Here is a 22,787-nt window from a genome sequence, read left to right as displayed (position 1 = left end):
ACTGTAAACTTAAATCCCTCAAGCATGAATACTAAACAATACCAACACTTTGTACTAGCAAGGCAAAACCATTTCTGTAGGAAAAAATACCCAGAAACTACGCCGGTGAGCGATCTCTTATCTGGAATATGCTAGATTTAAGTTATGTGTAAACAGCAGACGTGGACTGATGGATCATCACTACTACATAAATGTCAAATTCCAACTTGGCACTAGAAAGCAACATATAACTGGGCAGAGAATACTGAAAAATCATAGCTGCATAAAGACAAAATCATACCCTACAGTTTTGAACATTACCACTCCGCACATGAGCAAAAACAAAAAGAAAGAGTACCACCTCCAAAAAAAAAACGAGTCACTGTTCCTGTTGTAAAGTCACCACTGCTCCGATAAGTCTCTCCATCATGTTCTGCCAATTTTGAATCAGGATATTTCTTCATGTTAGTCCTTCTTAATGTCCACATGTGAAACGGCAACAAGACAAACCGATACTGTCACCGAATGGCAGTCAATAGAAAAAACAAACTTTCACTCACCACCGGTGTCCAAAACAGCATCCACTGTCCTCTGTTAGATAATCAGATTGATCACCGGGATCATGTGATAACCCTCTAGCACTGCAGGAAAACAGAGGAAAACAGATCGTAGGAACGATGAGATGAGAAGACTCGTGGCAACCAATGCCACACCACAGAAGAAGACGTGGTTGGCATTTTGAATGCGAAGCAACAGCAAAACACATGAGGCAGGTCCAACCCCAAGAAGGCTGCACGCTCAGGAGACGCATGCCAAGTGGCTCATGGCACGCTCTAGGTGCAAAGCATCCAATGGCAGGCAGCGAACCCTCCGGAGGACATCACAGAAAACTCCACAGCTCAGCGTGACACCATGATGACGGTAAGATGCGCGAGCTGTAATATGAATTTGAAAGTGGCGGTTGCAGAGATCAGGTCTCAGCGTAGACCAAAAATCAAACCCCCCCCCAAAAAAATGAACTCTCACCAGACTATCACCATGGGCTAAAAAAATATACTTCATCTGTGTGGCACCAAAAATGCTCCGCCTCCCGGTACCACCCTGTCAGCCAAAGACAGTGAGAGCACAACATTTTGCTAGAAAGAAGTCTCTGTGCAATGTCCACAGCTTAGAAGTGTCAGCGTTGAGATCGTCCACAGCCGACAATAAACTTTTAAGGGACCGTTTCAAAGCATGTGTTGGGATCTCTGCTCCATTTTAGTTGCATTTAGTACAAAAAACATTCCCTTGCACCCCCAAAGTAGCACCCACATCCAGCAGCTGACAGACTTTGTGCAGGACAGATGCCCATAAAAATATTCACATGAGCTGCAAGCAAGCAAAGTCTGAACAAGTTGAAAGTCATTACCATGGAGCAATCTTCCCTTGATGGCGCAGGCCTTATGGCAAACACACAGTACAGCACACTTTCGTTGGGGCTGTCTGATGTACAGGACACTGGTGGGGCTGCAGAGTGTGCTGTACCAATTTCATTTGTACCTTTTGTGGCATCTTGAGTTACGATGATTCCTCTTGTGTTGCTTCTTGTGTTGCCTCTCGTATACTTGATGTAGCATCATTTCGTAGTTGTCTGCACTAGTAGCTCCTTCTCACCCAGTGGACTGGTTAAAGATGTCATCTTCTGCTTCCTTGACCAATTGAGGAGATAAGTAGGCAAGTGGGAAAGTCTCCAACTCTCGCTCGTTGCCAAAATGCACATCCCCCTCCTTTTAAAATGAAAAACGAAAATTGCAAAAACATGTCAATATTAAGAGAAAAACTATACACAAGAAAAATTACAAATGCAATAAACAGTTCAGAACCCAGGGATGTGCAATTATGTAAATATCACAAGAGGGTCAGAGCCATTAGAAACAGAAAGAACGGCTAGCTTGCAACCAATAAATTGAGTACAATAACCCATCCACTCCCAATAAAATAAAATGAAAAAAACGAAGTTGCGAATGGCAAAGGGCAAGAAACACACTCCGCCAATCCGATCCCTACTTAAAGGGAACAAATGAGTGGACAAGTTTCCATACTTAAGGAAACCTATGTACGTTGTGAAAATGGGGCTAAAACCCATATTTCACCCCTCATATGAGGTGCAAACACTTGGGACTATGACCCATAAAGTCCTCCCTCCTGTAAGGGTCTAAGACTTTAACCATGTATATGGGACCGTAAACCATGAAAACACACCCTGTGTAGGGGAACCGTAAACATGAACCAAAACCAACCCAGTGTAAGGGTTAAATGTAAAGTTAATTGGAGGAGACCCAATAAACATACCCCGAGTAAGGGTTACTAAATCAAACAAATCGAACAACTGTAAATGAGAACCATACCCATGAACCCAAAACCAACCCAGTGTAAGGGTTAAATGTAATGTTAATTGGAGAAAACCCAATAAACATACCCCGTGTAAGGGTTACAAACTCGAACAAATCGAACAACTGTAAATGGGAACCATACCGATAAACCCACCCCTGTGTGGTGGCCGCGTGTAACTTTTAGAAGTTGTCATTTCTGTGTGCTATGTGTCTGCCTGCCTGATGTAAATTGCATGTCTGGCTTGTGATTGACAGGAGCTGAGAGGTGTGGGTGGCTCCAGGAGGGGCAGGGTGAGTCAGCGCTGAGCTGAATGGGACACCTGGAGGAAGAGAGGTGAGAGGAGTAATCACCTGACTCTGAATAGGATGGTGGTTCCCTAGTGAATGCTGGCTCCACCCCCCTGTGGTGTGTCTGATCACTGAGCCCCCACCTGACAAAGGGGAAGAGGAGATTCGAAAACAAAGTGCTCCAAATCCCCCCTAAACCAGTTCTGACTGGTATCCCCAAGCCCTGTGCTGTGACACAAAGGGAAATGCTGATATAAATATAGGGGCTGTGACCCCATGGAAATGTTCAGTTCAGTTCAGTTCAGTCTTGGTGTGCTGTTCCTGCTGAGGGTGCACTGCTGCTGAGGCCCAGGGGGGCTACCATGAGGGTTTGCCTCCCTGAGCCTTGCCTTGCCCCCCTGAACCAGGAAGACCTGTATGCTTGGAGGAGAGCCTGGGGGCTGCGCAGCTTGGAGCTGCAGCCCTCTGTGAGGGAATCCCCATCGTAGGGATTCCCCTGTGATGCCTAATGGCGGGAGCCCACCCCGCTTACAGCATTTCAAAATGCGGGTGCCCACCCCCTCTATATTTTAAATTAGGAGGGAGCCTACGCCTCATTGTCCGCTTTATATTTTATTCATTGAGTGGGTGCCCACCCCGCGTTCTATTTTTCGAAAGCACCGCCGTGACCCGAGCCGCTATTGAAACTTTCTCCGGGCCACCATCAGCGCGACACGGAAGACAGGTGACATTGCCTGGTTGTGGGCGGGACTTCCTACAGTCGGCCGGAAGTCAGCACGGGGCTCCCGTAAGCCTGAGAGAGCCCCGCACGCCTGGAGGGAGAAGTCCCAGGTCCAAGGAGGGGACCTGGGTGAAGAGAAGAGCGAGTGCCGATGTCCCCGTGCACCGCAGAGACCGGAGGAGCCCGACACCAGCCCCAGTGAGTGGGGCCAAGGCCGTCCTCTTTTTCTGTGTTGTTGGTGCCGGTTCAAGGCACAGTGCCCAGGCCGATTTCTTGAGCGGCCCCCGCCTGATAGGGGGTCGATCCAACGAAGGGGGCACATTTGTCTTGAGAAGGCCAGAGGGGCCCGTGCCCATACCAGTTTGGCGATTTTCCCAGCTGCCCCACCTGACAGTGGGCAGCTGTACCGATGGGGGCAATATTATTTAAGAGAGCCCCAGTGAGGCCCCGAAGGCACAGAGGTACCAGGGTCCATTTACTCTGTTCTCAGCTGCGCCGCACTAGCGCGGGCAGCTGCAACGTTTTGCGCACAGCTGCACCGAGGGGGTGATTTCATGCAGAGCGAGGCACATTGTCGGTGCCTGGGCGGTCCCGCCAGAGAGCGGGCCGCCACAATGATGGGAGGCATGTGTCTAGTGCCACGCGGGGGTCCAGAGGGCACAGAGGTGCCGGGCCCCTTAAGAAAAAGTGCCACAGCTGCGCCGCACCAGCGCGGGCAGTGGCAGCAAATTGGGCACAAGTAATTCAGAGTCCCTGAGTAGGACAGGTGGCACAGAGGTGCCAGGCCTCTATTTGCTTTACAGCTGCCCAGCAAGTAGTGGGCAGCTGCTACGTTTAGGCCACAGTTCTTTGGGGGCATATTTGGAGATAGGAGTGAATTGCACTCCTTTGCCCTAGCACTATGGCGCACTTTTGATTCGGCTGCTGCCTAGCCCTGACATTCTGGACACACGGCGTTTGAGCCCCTTTGGGAAGGCCAGTTGGCCAAGGGGTCAGTGATGTTCATGATCGTAGGAAATGTGATGCTTTACTGTGATTCATGCCTCTAAATGTGTTTGGGGGTGAGATTATGTGCGTAATGTGTTTATGTCAGTGAGATTATTTCCTACTGTGAGTATACCCCTAATGTGAGTGATGCTTAGGAGGTTAGGGTCTAAACTGTTAGACTGATGAGGTTGGCGTACAATGTGTTTGGCGCCTAATGTGATACTGTGCATAATGTGGTTTATGTTACAGGCTGATGCTGAGTACAGTGGTTACCAGTGATTACTGGTTGTACGTTTGTGATATGTCTTACTTTTACTAAGTTCGCATTGTGATTGTTCTGACAGTGGTCCAGTGGGCCCTGTCAGGTGTATATAATCCCTTGTAAATATTACCTAGTGCCAGGTGGCACGATGTATATTTTGTGAGTACCGTTCTAATGTGTTTCGAGAATACAAAGGCTATTTTTGATACTTTTGTGGTGTGCCTGGGATGTTGTTGCTGTGTGCGTGTGCAAACGCTTTACACATGGCCTCCGGTATAAGCCTGACTGCTCGTGCCAAGCTACCAAGGGGGTGAGCAGGGCTTATCTTTGGCGTGTAACTCCCTTGCCCTGACTAGAGTGGTGGTCTCTGCCTGGCTTTGGCACAAGCCTTAGCCAACCAGAGATCCCATTTCTAACATTGGTTGTCAGCAGTGAGGATAGGACTTGCGTTTGCGCAGTACCACAGCGACAACTGGTTACACTACAACACTCTGCATTTTAGATAGACACATGGAAAGGGATTATTGTGTCTAAGTTTGTTTTAAGTACCATTTCGTTGAAATGAGTTTCTTGTGCACTATGAGTTGGGTGTCCTGCCAAGGACAGAAACCAGAGAATCTGGAGGAGTGACTGCCCTTGTGCAGACTGCTATTTCTTGGATTGGCCTGAAGCTGAAGGAGGGACTGCCCTTGTGCCATATTGCTGGTTCCTGGGTTGGCCTGGTGCTGAAGGAGTGACTACCCCTGTGCTGTCTGCTGGTTATACGGTTGGCCTACAGTGGTGACTTAATTGGCATTGAGTAACTAGCTCGGGAGGGTATATTATCCCCTAAATGCAGTGTGACTTGTCTGGATTCACCAGTAAGGGTGGGATCCAGTGGTGGCCGCAATGTGTACTCCAGTGCAGGAAGTCCCATTCCCAGTTCCCAGAGTATGGTACCTGGTTCCCGGTTAAAGGGGGGTCAGGTTGAGATTCAGGGGCAGTGGGGAGCTGTCTCACATGTCTGGGGGGGGCGTGTGTGGATGAATGGTGTGTGCACTGGACGATTGGGTGTGAGTTTTCTGAAATAAGGAGCTTGCACGGGAGGCAGACCTCTGGCTGTGGGCTAGAGGATCTGCAGAGGCATTGGGGAGTGATTCCAAAAGGAGTGGCTGAAGTGTCTTCCAGCCCAGAGTGGTGGAAGAGGTTCAGAGTAGCCCAGCTAGGACCTGGTGTAGTGGGAGGGGTGTAGGGACTCACGTCCTGTCTCAGAGGAGAAGGAGTGAGTCTGGAACTGCATGTCTCAAGGTGCCCGAAACCCTGTGTCAGGACCTGGATGGTTCCCGAGGGGAACAACAGGTTGGGATCCAAGGCTGTAATGATAGGCCATTTGAGGAGGATCTCCTAGTGTCTGGAGAACGTGGAGCATCTGTAAGCAGAGCTCCAGCGGTTCTGGTGTCTTACAGTGCCGCTCCAGTTGGGAGGGTGCAGAGGTCCAGAGTGAGGGGTGAGAGGGGGAAAGAGTCCCCAGTGGAAGAACCAGTGGGTCAGGGGCCAGCCAGAAGGGTTGAGTTGCCAATGATTGGCCATGGTGGCTCCACTTCTGTCCTGGGGGATCTGCATGCACTGTTAGATGGACAGGAGGTCGTGAGATCTGTGCCAGGCAGACTGTCACACGACACATTAGTTATGTGTCACCCTCGGGGTTGCATGCGTGCTCCCTGTGAAGTCCTGGTTTACCGGGCCTCTGACCAAGGATACCGTCTCTGGGTTGGGGAGCCAGGAGCAGGTGTTTCCTGACCTGGACGGCAGGGCGGCTGTAATCAGTGTCCTGGCCGGTTTGCCTTCTAGGGGTACCCCTGTGAACACTGATGTGGGGCCCATCTTAAAGGAAAGGGACCCTGTGTTTCCCAGAAGGGGTGGTGCAGGCCTAGCCGGGATCTTTAGGGTCCCTGGCTGTGTGTGGTAGTACTATCCTGAAAGCAGGTGAAGCCCATCTTAAGTGAAGGGACCCTGCTCTACAGTGGGAGGGTGCAGAACTCTGGAAGGGGGTGCAGAGGGAGGGAGTCCTTGCCTCTGACCTCGGTGCATCTGGTAAATGTGGATCCCAGGTGGTAGACCAGTTGATGGAGAGAGGTCCTGAACTGGTGGGAGAGTTGTGTTCTGGTGGGTGCTTCCCCTGGGAGGGTGCGGAACCCCAGAAGTAGAGGTAGGGTGAGGAGACGCTTTGCCCGTTACCTCTGGTCAGCCTGAGGGTGCGTACCTTAGGCTGAAGGATCAGTGGTAGTTTGGAACTACACTGAGAGGGAGAGTGGAGAATAGCTATTGGATGCTAAGGGTTACTGCCCCCCACTCTGTGGGTTGGCAAGGACCAGTGACGTCTGGGTGGCCTAGGGCCTGGTCCTGGCCGTGGACAACTAGGGAGTACCAGTGGGGTAGCCTAGTTGGGCCTGAGAGTTCTTTTCAGAGGGAACCACGTGGGTTCAGAGTGGCTTAGTACCGGAGGATGTCCCTGCAGTGCGGTCCCACGTCAGTGTTCTATCGCCCCAAGCAGGGAAGCCCATCATGGTGGTGATTGGTCTGCCCTGCGTTTTGGCTGGAAGGGGGTTGTGTTGGACACGGCCCTTTTGGCAGGTTCACCCCTGTACTTTTTGCCTTAAGCTCTGACATGGTGGTAGTGGTTTTAAGCCTCTGGGCACTTTAGCACTGTGGCCCAGTGTAAAGTGCATGCACTCTCTGTGTATATGTAGTGAGATTGGCCTGCCCTCCCATAGGAATGCATGGGGGATAAGTGTGTCCATGGTAATTCCTGGTATGAGAGGAGTGCAGGGTCGAGTTTAGTATGTATGAACTCATGAGGATAAATGCTGCGCAATGGTGTGCGCAGATTTATGGTGACGGCTGGAGAAATACCACTTTTACAAGTTGGCATTTCTGTGTGCTATGTGTCTTCCTGCCTGAAGTGAATTGCATGTCTGGCTTGTGATTGACAGGAGCTGAGAGGTGTGGGTGGCTCCAGGAGGGGCAGGGTGAGTCAGCGCTGAGCTGAATGGGACACCTGGAGGAAGAGTGGTGAGAGGAGTAATCCTCTGACTCTGAATAGGACGGTGCTTCCCTAGTGAATGTTGGCTCCACCCTCCTTGGTGTGTCTGATCACTGAGCCCCTGAGCTGAAACAAAATGCTCCAAATCCCCCCTAAACCAGTTCTGACTGGTATCCCCAAGTCCTGTGCTGTGACACAAAGGGAAATGTTGATATAAATATAGGGGCTGTGACCCTATGGAAATGTTCAGATCAGTTCAGTCTTGGTGTGCTGTTTCTGCAGGGGGCACACTGATGCTGGGGCCCAGGGGGGGCTACCATGAGGGTTTGCCTCCCTGGGCCCTGCCTTGCCCCCCATGAACCTGGAAGACTCTTTTGCTTGGACCCTTGAGGCTTTTCTTGTCCTCCTTCAGGACCTTTGCTGCATTTTTGGCACACTGGGAGCGCTTTAATTTACTTTCCAGAAGGAGGAGAGCCTGGGGGCTGCGCAGCTTGAAGCTGCAGCCCTCTGTGAGGGAATCCCCATCGTAGGGATTCCCCGTGATGCCTAATGGCGGGAGCCCACCCCGCTTCGAGCATATCAAAATGCGGGAGCCCACCCCCTCTATATTTTAAATTAGGGGGGAGCCTACCCCTCATTGTCCGCTTTATATTTCATTGATTAAGCGGGTGCCCACCCCACGTTCTATTTTTCAAAAGAACTGCCGCGGCCCGAGCCGCTTTTGAAACTTTTTCAGTGCCGCTATCAGCGCGACCCGGAAGACAGGCGTCGTTGCCTGGTTGTGGGCAGGACTTCCTTCAATCGGCCGGAAGTCAGCGCAGAGCTCCCGTAAGCCTGGGAGAGCCCCGCACGCCTGGAGGGAGAAGTCCCGGGTCCCAGGAGGGGGCCCGGGAGAAGAGAAGCGCCAAGTGCCAATGTCCCCGTGCACGACAGAGACCGGAGGAGCCCGATACCAACCCCGCTGAGTGGGGCCAAGGCCGTCCTCTTTTTCTGTGTTGTTGGTGCCGGTTCAAGGCACAGTGCCCAGGCCAATTTCCTGAGCGGCCCCCGCCTGATAGGGGATCGCTCCAACGAAGGGGGCATATTTGTCATGAGAGGCTCAGAGGGGCCCGTGCCCCTACCAGTTTGGCGATTTTCCCAGCTGCCCCACCTGACAGTGGGCAGCTGCACCGATGGGGGCATTATTATTTAAGAGAGCCCCATTGAGGCCACGAAGGCACAGAGGTGCCAGGGCCCCTTTAGTCTGTTCTCAGCTGCGCCGCACCAGCACAGGCCGCTGCATTGTTTTGCGCACATCTGCACCGAGGGGGTGATTTCATGCAGAGCGAGACACATTGTCGGTGCCTGGGCGGTCCCACCAGAGAGCGGGCCGCCCCAACGATTTGAGGCATGTTTCTAGTGCCACGTGGGGGTCCAGAGGGCACAGAGGTGCCGGGCCCCCTTAAGGAAAAGTGCCACAGCTGCGCCGCACCAGCGCGGGCAGCGGCAGCAAATTGGGCACAAGTAATTCAGAGTCCATGAGTGGGACAGGCGGCACAGAGGTGCCAGGCCTCTATTTGCTTTACAGCTGCCCAGCAAGTAGTGGACAGCCTCTACGTTTAGGCCATAGTTCTTTGGGGGCATATTTGGAGATAGGTGTGAGTTGCACTCCTTTGCCCTAGCGCTATGGCGCACTTTTGATTCCGCTGCATAGGCAGCAGCCCTGACATTCTGGACACAGTGCGTTTGAGCCCCTTTGGGAAGGCCAGTTGGCCAAGGGGTCAGTGATGTACATGATGTTTTAAAATGTGATGCTTTACTGTGATTCATGCCTCTAAATGCGTTTGGGGATGAGATTATGTGCGTAATGTGTTTATGCCAGTGAGATTATTTCCTACTGTGAGTATACCCCTAATGTGAGTGATGCTTAGGAGGTTAGGGCCTAAAATGTTAGACTGATGAGGTTGGCGTACAATGTGTTTGGCACCTAATGTGATACTGTGCATAATGTGGTTTATGTTACAGGCTGATGCTGAGTACAGTGGTTACCAGTGATTACTGGTTGTACGTTTGTGATATGTCTTACTTTTACTAAGTTCACTTTGTGATGGTTCTGACAGTGGTCCAGTGGGCTCTGTCAGGTATATATAATCCCTTGTAAATATTACCTAGTGCCAGGTGGCACGATGTATATTATGTGAGTACTATTCTAATGTGTTTTGAGAATATGAAGGCTATTTTTGATACTTTTGTGGTGTGCCTGGGATGTTGTTGCTGTGTGCGTGCGCAAACGCTTTACACATGGCCTCTGGGATAAGCCTGACTGCTCGTGCCAAGCTACCAAGGGGGTGAGCAGTGGTTATCTTTGGCGTGTAACTCCCTTGCCCTGACTATAGTAGTGGTCTCTGCCTGGCTTTGGCGCAAGCCTTAGCCAACCAGAGATCCCATTTCTAACACACATCAACTGTCAATGTACAAAACAGGGCTAAAACCAAGTAATATAAAATACGACTTGTAGTACATATTAATCATATTGTAATACAAATGAACGATGTCACACAAAATTAGCAGAAACAGAAGCAATACACAGTGAGGCAATAGCAATTTCCACGAAACCAAGAGAAGGAGCACTGTCCACTTTTAAAACGCTGCATATATTGAAATGTGAAGAAAAAAAATCACATCCAAAACTAAACCTTCAGCAATTGCAGCATGTGCATGGAAGAATCCGTGGCATAGAGTCCAGGCAGGAACTGTTGTTACCACCAAACTCTGCACAAGCGTTCCGATAAAGATGAAAGCAAAGGAAGAAAAGTACCTGGAAAAATCTTCCGCTCACTAAAACATACTGCAGACAAACAAGAAACGAAGAAGCAGCGTGCTCATTCCTCTCAACACGAAGTTCTTGTAAGTCTTCTAGCTTCAATTAACTTTATTGAATCACATAAGTGAAGTAAACATGGTTGGTAAATTGATGCGCAGAGAGCCAACAATTCACATGGGCGATTCCCAACCCCAAGATGGCGCCACGCTGGCTCACTCCGTGCCGGGTGGCTTCCAACATCACCGTGCGCCAAAATGGCACAAGGCATCACCAGAGCCTAAGCATGAAGATTCCGAGATGGACGCGGGGACTTTGCAGGAACTGCATGCGACGATCAACGAAGACAAAGGTAGAAGGGTGCGCTGCACGGCTCGTGCCACATCTATTTTTAAATTCGAAAGCAGCGGTTGAAAATCACTGCAGACATCAGGTCTCAGCGTAGACCAACAATCAAAGTCAAAAAATGTTTCTCACCTGACTCTGCCCCTTGTGATACTGAATCTGTGAGGCGCCAAACATGTACCACAACCTGGCACCACTCTGCCAGCCACTGCCAGGGAGAAGCTCGATATTGCATGAAACTCGTCAGTGAGACTCTGTGTTAAGTCTACAACTCTCCCTTGTGAAGTCTCAATGTTGAGTATGTTCATAACTGACAGTAGACATTTAAGAAACCAAATTGATGTGCAAGAACACATGTAGAGATTTCTACACACATTGTAGATCCATGTAGCACTTAAAATTAATTTCCTGGCACCTCCTAAGTAGCGCCCACATCCAGCAGTTGTCCCTGTGGCTCTACCTAATATAAAATTAGCGAACTCCAATGCATTTCACTTACAATCTTGAAACCAATCCATGCCAAGAATGGTGGTAGAGGATGACAATGATGATCTCCGCTACATTGTCCTGACTAACTCTATGAACACAGTACAATGCTTGAGACCAGTGCTAGAAGCCTCCAATATATCAACTTGTACTAAGGACGCTATGATCACAAAAGCTGCAACCCATGCAACAATGCAGGGCCTGGCCCGTCAAACATCCGGCCTTCAACCAATGCAATCCCACAGAGAATCTAGACGACCCACTCAGACAAACAAAAGGCCCAGAGGCAGAGTGGCTCTAGTTTGCACCCCGTGGTACAAGCCACGGGGTAACCACAATATTTTAATCCTCAAACTGGCTAACTCACTACCAGGACCATTCAAACTAATTGCGAATGACCTGATTGGTGTAAGTTTTGTCCCGCAGGGGAGGGAGCAGACTTTAACACTCTGGAATAATGATGCTGCTCAGACCATATGATTAGGCACATCAAAAACTTGAGGCGGGACCAAAAAGGCATCAAAGCCTGATCCCCCAAGAACGGTCTGAATACTACTCAATCTTGAACAAAGCATGTGGTCCCTCTTACCCCATCCCATGAAAAGACGATCTCAAGAAAAGAAGGTTCCATGTGGCAACAAAGCAAGCCACAGCGGCGGGTTTACAAATGTCCCCAGGCAGACAGCCCAAAGCCACTCCGAATTCCACAAATCTGCAACATCATTTAGAGTGGGATCCCATTTACACCACTGGGTGACCAAGCAGTTATTTATAGGAAGAACAGTAATCCCTCCATCCAGCGGTCAACTCAATGCAGATAATAAGCTGGAACATAGAGGGATTAGGCAAAAAGTTTGAGGACAAGGGCTAGGTAGTCTATATGAAGCGGCAAGACATCTGTTGCCTGCAAGAAACCTGGGCATCTGAGAATATAGACTTAGAGGGATTAATTTCCTTCAATACACCTGTCCCAAGCTAGCGAAGAGAAAGGGTGAAGGGTGGTCTTCATATCTGGGTCAAGGCCACCTGCACTGACGTTAAAATAGCATTTTTCTACATAAAAAAACATATCCAACACCTGAAGTTGGAAAAAGCAAAGCAGTGATAGACTTATCAACATCTATCCACCACTGTATGATAAGGATGAAACCCTATTCCTTTTAAAATCTCTGGATTTGTGATTGCCTACTCTAAAGTAGGAAAGTGCCACCACACACTCACACTCTGACAATCAGCCCAGAATAATAATACTGTGCAGGAACCTGAACACCAGCCTCATCCTAGTCTTGCAGGACCCTGAAGTAATGGAGGACGACCATGCCTTTGGGTTCCCATCTCCCTCAGTGTAAAGGATACAGACAACAAAACAAAGCAGAACAATTAAGTATGATTATTCTAAATGTGGGCCCGATGTCACTGAATGGCCGAATTACTTCTGACAATCCCCCAAAATCAACCTTTCGCATAGGGAAGCGTGCTAGTGCTATTGATTACATAATGATGAATTAGGAGATTTGGAATCTGGTAACCGATAAGTGGTTCAAAGAGAGAATAGAAAGTGATCATTGAATTTGAGAAATGGCACCAGATAGAATCTGTATACACCGGCAAACTGAGCGTGAATACTGCACAGGGAATTGCAAGAATGCACTAACACTTTGTTACAGAACAGACCAGCCGGAAATTTATCAGACTGTAGCATCCTATATATATGCTGCTTGGAAGGATAGACAACCGGTCAAAAGGCAGGGTGGGGAGAGTGAAATTACAGCAAGATAGGTAAATAAGGAGTTTATCAGGTAGTTTTGTCGCGAACATTTAGCTGCTAATAGTTTAACTTGCACTTGCACTTTTATCTGCTATAGCAATGACAGATGCTTAGTTTGATTATTTAAGTCAACTTAGGTTTCATTTTTTTATGTGAGCGGTTGATTAGCATTTATAGCTGTCTTGCAAGGCTACCTATGGTAGCACATGTCCATCCCTGGCATTGATATATATTTTTATAGGCCTTGCCTTACATGCATGCACTCTGCACAGATAGCCATTGAGATGGACTAATTTTTTTAAATCACCAGTCGCCCAAACTGATAATAACACATAGGACTTTACCTGCTCTCTGCACAATTAAAATGTATCACCTCCTGCCCATTGTTATCTTGGCGATCCTTCGCACAATAAGTTAATTGCTCTCATCATTTTAGTAAGTACACTTTTTTCATTCTGGCTCCTTTCTGCCCTTGAGATGCACCTTTGATTCAAGTCATTTATGCTGCTATTTGCTTCCGCATGCCTCCTGCACAGCCGTGGCCCATGCAGGTAAAAGAGGTGGGGAAAGGTTGAGGGCAGGATTCGACAGACGACCACAAGGGAAAATTAAATAATTAATCATTTTTCCCTCTTCGTTGTCTGAGTTGTGTAAGGCACTAGCACTTTAGAAATAGGCACCAATAGGGCTATAATAAATTGATGATCATTTGAAGATAGTTTGTTGCATAATGCACCTGCACTTTAACATTGGATGATAAGAGGGCCGCAATAACTGTAGATTGTATAAATTACATTACTACAATATCCATAGATCCAATTGTGTTGGATAAGAGCCACCAGGTGGTGTGCGCCAATCTAATTAAATGGGTTATGATTGGTTATAATGTTATCCAGTGGTATCTTGAATTACGACAACTGTATTAAGCATGGTGCCTTCATATATTTTCACATGGAGTGAAGTGAAGATTACATTAGTCGGCCAAATAGGTACTAGTATTTTAGTGACAGGCACCTTGGAAGTCATAACGATATGACTAGAATGACCATATGGATGTGTTGGTTAAAAGTTCCTAGGGAACAGAAAATAGGGGTTGTCAGTAGGACCATTTAGAACTATAGCGGAGCATTAATGGGCAGATTGCCTTCCATACATTTCCTGAAAGTTGAAATTGATGGCGCTACACATGGCTGTTGAGGTCTGAGTATTAATATTATAACAACAATATATCAATATATTTACCAATGAATATCAGCAGTATACACAGTGGTTGCTGAAAATGCACCAACAAGTTACTTTGCATTTTGTGATCCATTATATATATTAAGTAATAAGTTAAGAATAGAATTTGCAATGGATGTATTGCAAATAGAATAATGATCAAGAACGGTGGACATGTTTACCCATTTTGCATGTGGAAACAGCACAATCTAGTTGTTAGACATTGAAAGTGATGATTGACTGGCTCATTATATGTGTTAAAACTAGATAGAAGAATCATGGTCCAGTTGAAGGCAGTCAGCCAAAATCTGTTGGCCCTGTTGGTGCACTTGTGCAATTTGTGTGTTTAAAAATAAACTTTGGAGAGTCCCTGAACTCCTGAATTGTTTCTGCAGCTCCTGTCTTGGATATATATCACCAGTAAGTAGTTATAGTTAGGACCTAGTTTCCACAGAAAGCGCGTTTTTGATTTGCCAATAACAATGGCGTCATTTGACGAATTATCACGAAATGTTCAAAACTAGTTTGACGCTCACTTCAGCTGCTATCTTGAAACTTTCCTCCTGATCCAAGAAAAAGGGAGGGTCCCAAAACGCGGTTTTCCCATGTTAATTTCGCACAGGAAATTTTAGACACGGCTAGAGCCTGAAATGCTGAATGGAATTACAGCAAATTAGGCAGAAAGTTAGCTGTAGGTCCAGAAAGCAAGCTTTTTGTTAAATGGTGTAAATCCGTTCAGCAGTTGTGTAGAAATGTAAAGATGTTCCATTTTCTGAAGCGGAGCTGGTCCAGGGGCATGTTTTAATTGGTGAAAAGCACAGAAGGGGTCAGGTTTGGAGTACCTTGACCCCATAGGTGCATTAGAGGGGTGTCTTAGACATCCCTAATGGGTTTTAGAATGCATAGATTTCTTTTATTCCACATCGATGGGGTCGCAACCCCATCACGGCACTCAGCACAGCACCCCGTGTAATGTCGCAGTGGAGGCGTGAACCCATCGAAGATAAAAAAAACAATTTAAGTTGACATTTTATGAAACGGACTCTCAGAGACCCCCTCAAAAAGTCACTCATTCACTCAGAGAGACCCTCACGGACTTATGCAGCCACTGAAAGACATACTCTGAAGTCAAACATGCACACACAGACACTATCAGAGACTAATGCAGCCATTCACAGAGCCACTCAGAGACTTATGCAGCCACTCACAGACCCACTCAGACAGCCACACTCCAACTCAAGCACCATAAGAATATTCAATCACCCACTCACAGACTCACTCAGAGATTCATGCACCCACTCACAGACAGCCACATTCTCACTCAAGACCCATTAATATATTCATGCACTCATTCACAGACCCACTCAGAGACACACATACCCTTTTACAGACATACTCATAGACCGATGCACTCACTCACAGACCTATTCATATATTTATGTACTCACTCACACACCCACTCATAGACTCATGGATTCACTGAGAGTAGTACTCAGAAACTTATGCACTCATAGGCAGACTCATTGAAAGACTCATGTATGTACTCAGAGTCATATAGAGAGTCACTCACCCACTCAGAGACCCACTCACATACTCAGACAATCACTTCAGACCCACTGAGATACTGAATGTCACACACACAGATTCACTGAGAGACTCATGCACCAACTCACAGATGCAGTCAGAGGCTTATGCACCCACTAACAGACACAGTTAGAGACAAGTAAGCACCCACTCATAGACCCACTCAGAGACTCACACACCCACTCACAGAACAACTGGAACACTTAATGTGAAAAGCTGTGTTTCTGTTGCAGTAACCCTCCCACTTTTTGCACCACTACTGATGCACATTAACTTGATGTGCCCTGGGTCCCTGCCAATCAGGTTCCCAGGGCCTGTGTTCTTTCCCCAAAATGAACCCAAACCCAATTGGCATCTCTGGCCACAGGCCAGCCCCTGGTAAATGGTACCACAGGTACCCAGGGCACTGTGACCAGGGAAGGCCTCTAAGGGCTGCAGCACTTATTGTGCCACCTTTGAGGCCCTGTACCATTATACACACACACTGCCTTTGCAGGCTGCGTGTCTTGGTGCAGAACAAAGTGAAGAGTCAACATGGCACACATCCCTGTGTGCCATGCCTACAACCCACTGCCCTGGCATAGATCAGTCACCCCTCTAGTTGGGTGCACTATACCAGTTGTCAGGGCACAGGTGCAGGAGCCCAGTGCCCCTACAGTATCTAAGTCCATTCTTAGACATTGTAAGTGCAGTGCTGCCATTAAGAGTATATAGTGCTGGGAGTTTGTCATTACAAACTCTACAGCACCATAATGACTACACTGAAAACTAAGAAGTTTGGAATCAAACCTCCCAGCACATTAACCCAAACTGATGCCAGTGTGGGATTTATTGAAAAATGCACACAGAGGGCATCTTAGAGATGCCCCCTGAAAAACTAACTACCACTAGTGTCCAGGCTGAGTGGCTGCTTTCAGCTGCAACCACCAGACATATTTCTGGACCCCTGGATCAAGAGCCTGCTGATCTCTGGGGCCTGAAACAATGCACATCCTGGGACAAGGTGTCAAGCCTCCTCCTCCAGGATGAGAACAAAAACAAGGGACACCCTCCTCGCGAGAAACCAGGGTCATTTAATATAAGAGAAACAACTGTTCCTGTAGAAGTTATAATAGCCTATACTGATAATGTTATGCACAATCGCAATGTTAAAGGGTTATCTTGATGTCAGAAGGAAAGGAAACCATGAACACATAAGTTTGTATTTACAATAAATCTTTTATCTTATACAAATAATATATAGATAGCCACAAAAAAGACAATTATAATAGTGCTTTGTGTCCCCAGTGTGAATTGGAACCATACAACAAAAAGTGGTCAAATCGTGACATATAAAACTTGGCTTTAGGTGGCCAAGTGGCCCATACAACCAGTATTATAGGCAACGAAGATTTCAATAAATTAACATCACTAAAGAAAAAAGCTAAACGAATTGAAATGCATGGACATTTCATGCTTGAGTATTTAAAAGTAGGAATAATTCCGCAAGGACTAAGAGTCAGGAACATTCCAGGTCTCTTTGTTAAAATTCGGAAATTCCTTGAGCGTTGGTCACACATTGCTAATAGATGCTCTCGGGATCTAATGATCCTGATTGTAGAAACATCAAAAGAGATGGTCCAAACATTAATAGAGGAGATTCAGGATCTGGAAAATAGAATTAAAAATAATCAGGCAATCGAAGAAGCTAAAAAGAAATTAGAGGAAGTAGAAATTGAAATGTCATCGTATCAGGACTATTTAATGAAACGAAAAACAGAAAAACTCAAAAAAGATGTAAGATACACAAGTCAAGAGAAAATGTATCCATACTTAGCTGATAATTTCTATCAACCTCAACCGATTGAGGAAGATCAATTCCAACCTGTATCTGACAGATTTACCAAAAACGTAGTTACAATTTCGGACACGTCAGACTCTGAAGGCGAAAATTATAACCAATTCCAAACCAATACTTCAGGACGGCAAATGCCAGGTACCAGTAGAGGTGAACGCCCTGGTTTTTTAGCCAGGCGTGGGACGCAGAGAACCAGATGGCGCCCCAGATACCAACGTTGTCAACGGGGCAATTACCAACAAACATACAATTACCAGCAAGGACAGAATTTTTATCAAGACGACCCTCAGGTCTTAGTGACGAGACATGCACAATATTGGCGCGAATAAAGCAAATACCCATTTTCAATCTTAGCGCACACATAATTGATTGTCAGACCGAGTCTATGCTAACAAAAGGTCTATCTTTCATTCCTCATACAAAAAACAACAAGTTTGAGCTTTTTCAGGATCTAATGGCTTTTTTTAGGAAGATTAGACTACGGGCCTTTTTTGAAGGACAAATCGATCAAGAACTGCCTATGTTAAATAAATCAGGTTTGACACCCCCATCCACTTTTGTCCCCACACTTGAACAAGTGGGACCAGAGATTGCCATCTTTGAACATGTTGTGTTCAACAAAATCACTACTGCCGCAAAATTCATTCCCGCGCCTAAATTTAATCTCTCTAGGGAAGAGCATCAAGCCCTGTCGGTTCTCAAGAACAACAAAGACATCCCCATTAAGGGATGTGACAAAGGTGGAGGCATAGTTTTAATGGACACAGAACAATATGTAACAAACATGATCACTATGCTTTCTAACAAAGATCACTATACCCCTGTACGTGTCGATCCCACCAAAAGGGTATCTAAATTGATAATGGACTTGACCAGTATAGCCCTGGATGATGGGATCATATGTGAAAAAGAATGGCAATATCTAAACGTCATTAAACCTAAGATGGCATCTATATACGGGATTCCAAAAATCCATAAAAGCACTATTAATCCGCCATACAGACCCATTGTAACAACTATTGGGTCAGCCACAGAAACATTGTCCAAATACGTTGACGCCATGCTCCGTCCATATGTCCCTAGAATAAGATCATATATAAGGGATACAACAGACATCATCAACAAAGTAGAACAGATACACTTTCAACAGGCCACACAACTCTTGGTCACTATGGACATCGAGGCTTTGTATAGTAATATCCCTCAGGTAGCCTCATTAGAAGCCGTGAAATGGTTTATTGAATTTTTTGATATAGACTGCCCAGCCCAATTCATCACGGAATGTTTACGTATTGTACTCCAAGAAAACACCTTTGAATTTAATGGATTACTATTCCAACAGACCAAGGGAGTAAGTATGGGGGCTTCATGTGCCCCCACAGTGGCGAACATCTTCATGGCTTACTATGAGCACCATTACATCTACAACGATGTCGCCTCATTTAGTGAATCAGTCCTTAATTGGTCTAGATTCATAGATGATGTGTTTTACATCTGGAACGGAACCGAGGAAGAACTGGCGCAATTTGTCTCATGGCTCAATCTCTGCGATACTAACATCCGCTTTGTAGCCAAGAGTGACAAGCATAATGTTGAATTCCTGGATGTGGTCATTAAGGTTAATGAACAGCAACTCTTGGTTGACCTTTTCACGAAGCCAACTGCCCGCAACACGTTGTTGCATTTTTCAAGCTATCATCCCAAGACCCAGAAAACTACCATTCCATTTGGACAGTTCCTGCGTCTTCGCAGGAACTGCACCAACTTGACGGACTATGATAAGCAGTCCGTAATAATGAAAGCCAAATTTGTAGCTAGAGGCTACCCCAGAAGATTGGTCCGCGACTCATACAAGAGAGCACGATACTACGATCGCCAACACCTACTCGATACTAAAACTCCTAAACAACAGGATCGCATCGTGTTTATTACACGACATTCAATGATGAATGAAACCATACGTCAGATCGTCAACTCTAACTGGCATATCTTGAATGCCACAAGAAGCGATTCAAACCAACTAGCAAAACTTATGTTTGCGTATCGGAAGAATAAAAATCTAAAGGACTTAATAACAAGGTCCCGAATGCGACAAGTTCCATCTACTCTGATGCAGACCACCATTGGAGGCCTGCCCGCCCTTAAGGGGAATTTCAAATGCATGTCATGTATTGCATGTAAATTTGCATTGGAAGTAAAACAATACTCTATCAATGGAGTTAAAATAGACCTACAAAGTTTGACCAACTGCAAAACAACCAATATGATCTACGCAGTCCTGTGTCCCTGCAATAAAACCTATGTAGGGGAGACATCGAGGTCCATGACAACGCGACTTACAGAGCACAGGTCAGCGATCAGGACGAGAAAATTGCAAGCGCCATTGGTACAACATTTCATTGACTGCAACCATACTACAGAAGATGTTCGATGGTTGATCCTAGAGAAGATTAATACCAGTGGACCCCAAGGGACAGAAATTCGCAAAAGAAGAGAGGTCTACTGGATATTTTCTCTGGACACATATAAAAGAGGACTCAATAACGAGATCCCATGGAGTCAAGTCATTCGTTTCAATAACTAACTGACTCTCATTATACATCCATCTTCTACACCCTTGTAATTAGGTCAGGATCGGGATTAGTACCATGCGCTTCAGTTTCATTACTTTTATATCTATGAGTATATCACTATGCATCTAGTCCCCATATCGACATTGTGTTTCATTTCCTATTATGTCCTTTGAGAAGGATTCTTATGCGTGTGCATCCCTTTAAGAGAATGAATGCACTTTATCTTAGGATACATGCCATTGGATACATTAAGTCAATGTCGACGGATATCAACCAATTACCATTGACTTTAGGAAATATATAGCATTACGCGTTTGAATCTTGTTTCGACTACCTTTTCCGAAAATAGTCAGCACCAGTATGAAGGAAGACTTAATGGACTAGGTAAGCGCTTTGGGACCAGACTTTGGGTCGGTCTTTTAACATCGAAAGTTCCCTTTAGGGGGTTATTTCTTCGGTAAAGAGGCCGAAGCTTTGGGACACTTGTTTTATCTGTATGCAGACGATCTTTCGTCACTAGAGGCCAGCATTAATCTTATGCGGTTTTTCTCCAGATGGCGCAAGCATTTCCATGAAAGCGAGTGGACAATTTACACTCCGAACCATATGGAAGCAGTTAGACGGTTTATGACTGGAGATACTAAACAAACACTAGTAAGTGCAGACATGACCAGCTTTTTCTGGCCGCTTTGTATCAGTGCTGTCTCTTTCCATTTCCCGTTCTACCATTAGTGCTATCCGTTGTGTTTTGTGTTATTTTTAACGTTTTTAGGGATACCTGTATTCCTTGACACCGCACTGGCCATAGTCCTCGAGTTACGTTTGTATCCACGCGACTACAGATATATCTGCCATTAAGACGAAAGCCTAATACGTCACCAGAAAGTGCTAAGGATAAAGCGACCCATTACGATCGAAAACGGGAAGTTCAAACATCAAAGAATCTAAGGTAACATATGTAGCACTGTAATTAATTTCTAGCTACAAATGTATCAAGTTGACACCAAGCAACTCCAGCTCGGTTTTGCTGCAGTAAATCCGCCTATAGAGCGATAGAAACACTTAGTATGGTTTATTGATCTTCCACTTTTAGATATACTGGGGGAGATTGTAGCCCACCTACGGGAACGTATAAACTACGCCGCTAGGAAGCATTAAGGATAGAGCTATCCATTACGATTCAAAACGGGTAGTTCAAGCTCCAAAAAATTAAAGGTAACATAAGTAGCATGGCAATTAAGTTCTAACTACAAACGTACTAAGTCGATACCAAGTAACTTGAGCCTGGTTCAGATGTAGCAACTGTGCATATAGAGCGACAAAAACTCTAAATATGGTTCATTGATCTTCCTTTCATAGATACTTTGGGGGAGATTGTAGCCTATCAACTGGAACAAACAAACTAGGCCACACATCTTTAGTCTAACTACACAAGTTGTCACTAGTGTCATACGATCGGTGATAAGAAGGTATGATTTTGAGTTGTTCTTCTTTGCTTTAAATGACACCCAGTTAATTAGGGATACTTGGTTACGATCAGATCTTGCTAATATTTGGACTTATCTTTCAACTTGTTGTCCTTGGTGCCACATAGGTACTACTCACTATTCAATGGGAAAAATCCCCAGATTTTCTCATCTTTTTGGTTGCCTTTAAAATATACCCATAAACATATGTATGTTTTCTAAGTTATAGTCTTAGTAATTCTGTTACTATGTATGAAACTATGATCTAGTGAGCTTGAATCAACCAAAGCCCAAAACCATGAAGGGCATACGTTGTTAAACACACTAAATAGGTGACCCCTGGACCTATCAAACGCTTATTGGATTTAACACACTATAATCTTAGTAGCATTATATATTTGGTAACACAACTGGAGATAAATTGTTTTAATATGTAAATAACGTGTAAATAATGTATATCTGAATTAGATTTGTTTAATTTCTCTTTTTTTGATATATTGTGCACTTTAGTGACCTGACGTATACAAACATATATAGTTTTTTCTTATTATGTTATAGGAGTTAAGAAACCATGGCTACCTGAGGACGGCTGAACGCCGAAACGCGCGTAGACTTAACAAAGCCATGCTCAACAATAATCTCTCTTCTTTTGTTTATATGAATTAATATGTAATCATATGACCAAATGTAATGACATAGTACCCACAACAGGGTTTGTTTGTTTATACAAAAAAGACATGGAGAAAAATGAAATGATTGATTGTATATATGTCTATAAACAAATATATAGAGCAACAAAAAACTAATAAATGGATAGAAACAACCTAGTTTTTCTGAGGTCATAATTGGTCAATGAGATGACATTATATAAGTTTTGCACGTATTTATTATATTTTGTTTGTATGCCAGTTCACTGTTTTAGAATAAGTTTCCTATATATTGTTTCACAAATATAAAACTTGGTTTCCACAATTTCTAAATGCGACCAACCCAAACTTTACAATAGTTACAGCTACTATACATAATAGTCAGAGCTGTTATGATGGTTTGCTTTATTTAGTTGTCGATGACGTTTT

This window comes from Triturus cristatus, chromosome 1_2 (genome assembly GCF_964204655.1).
Source record: "Triturus cristatus chromosome 1_2, aTriCri1.1, whole genome shotgun sequence".
Lineage (NCBI taxonomy): Eukaryota > Metazoa > Chordata > Amphibia > Caudata > Salamandridae > Triturus > Triturus cristatus.
The sequence above is the reverse complement of the archived record's forward strand: the minus strand, read 5'-3'. Positions refer to the sequence as shown.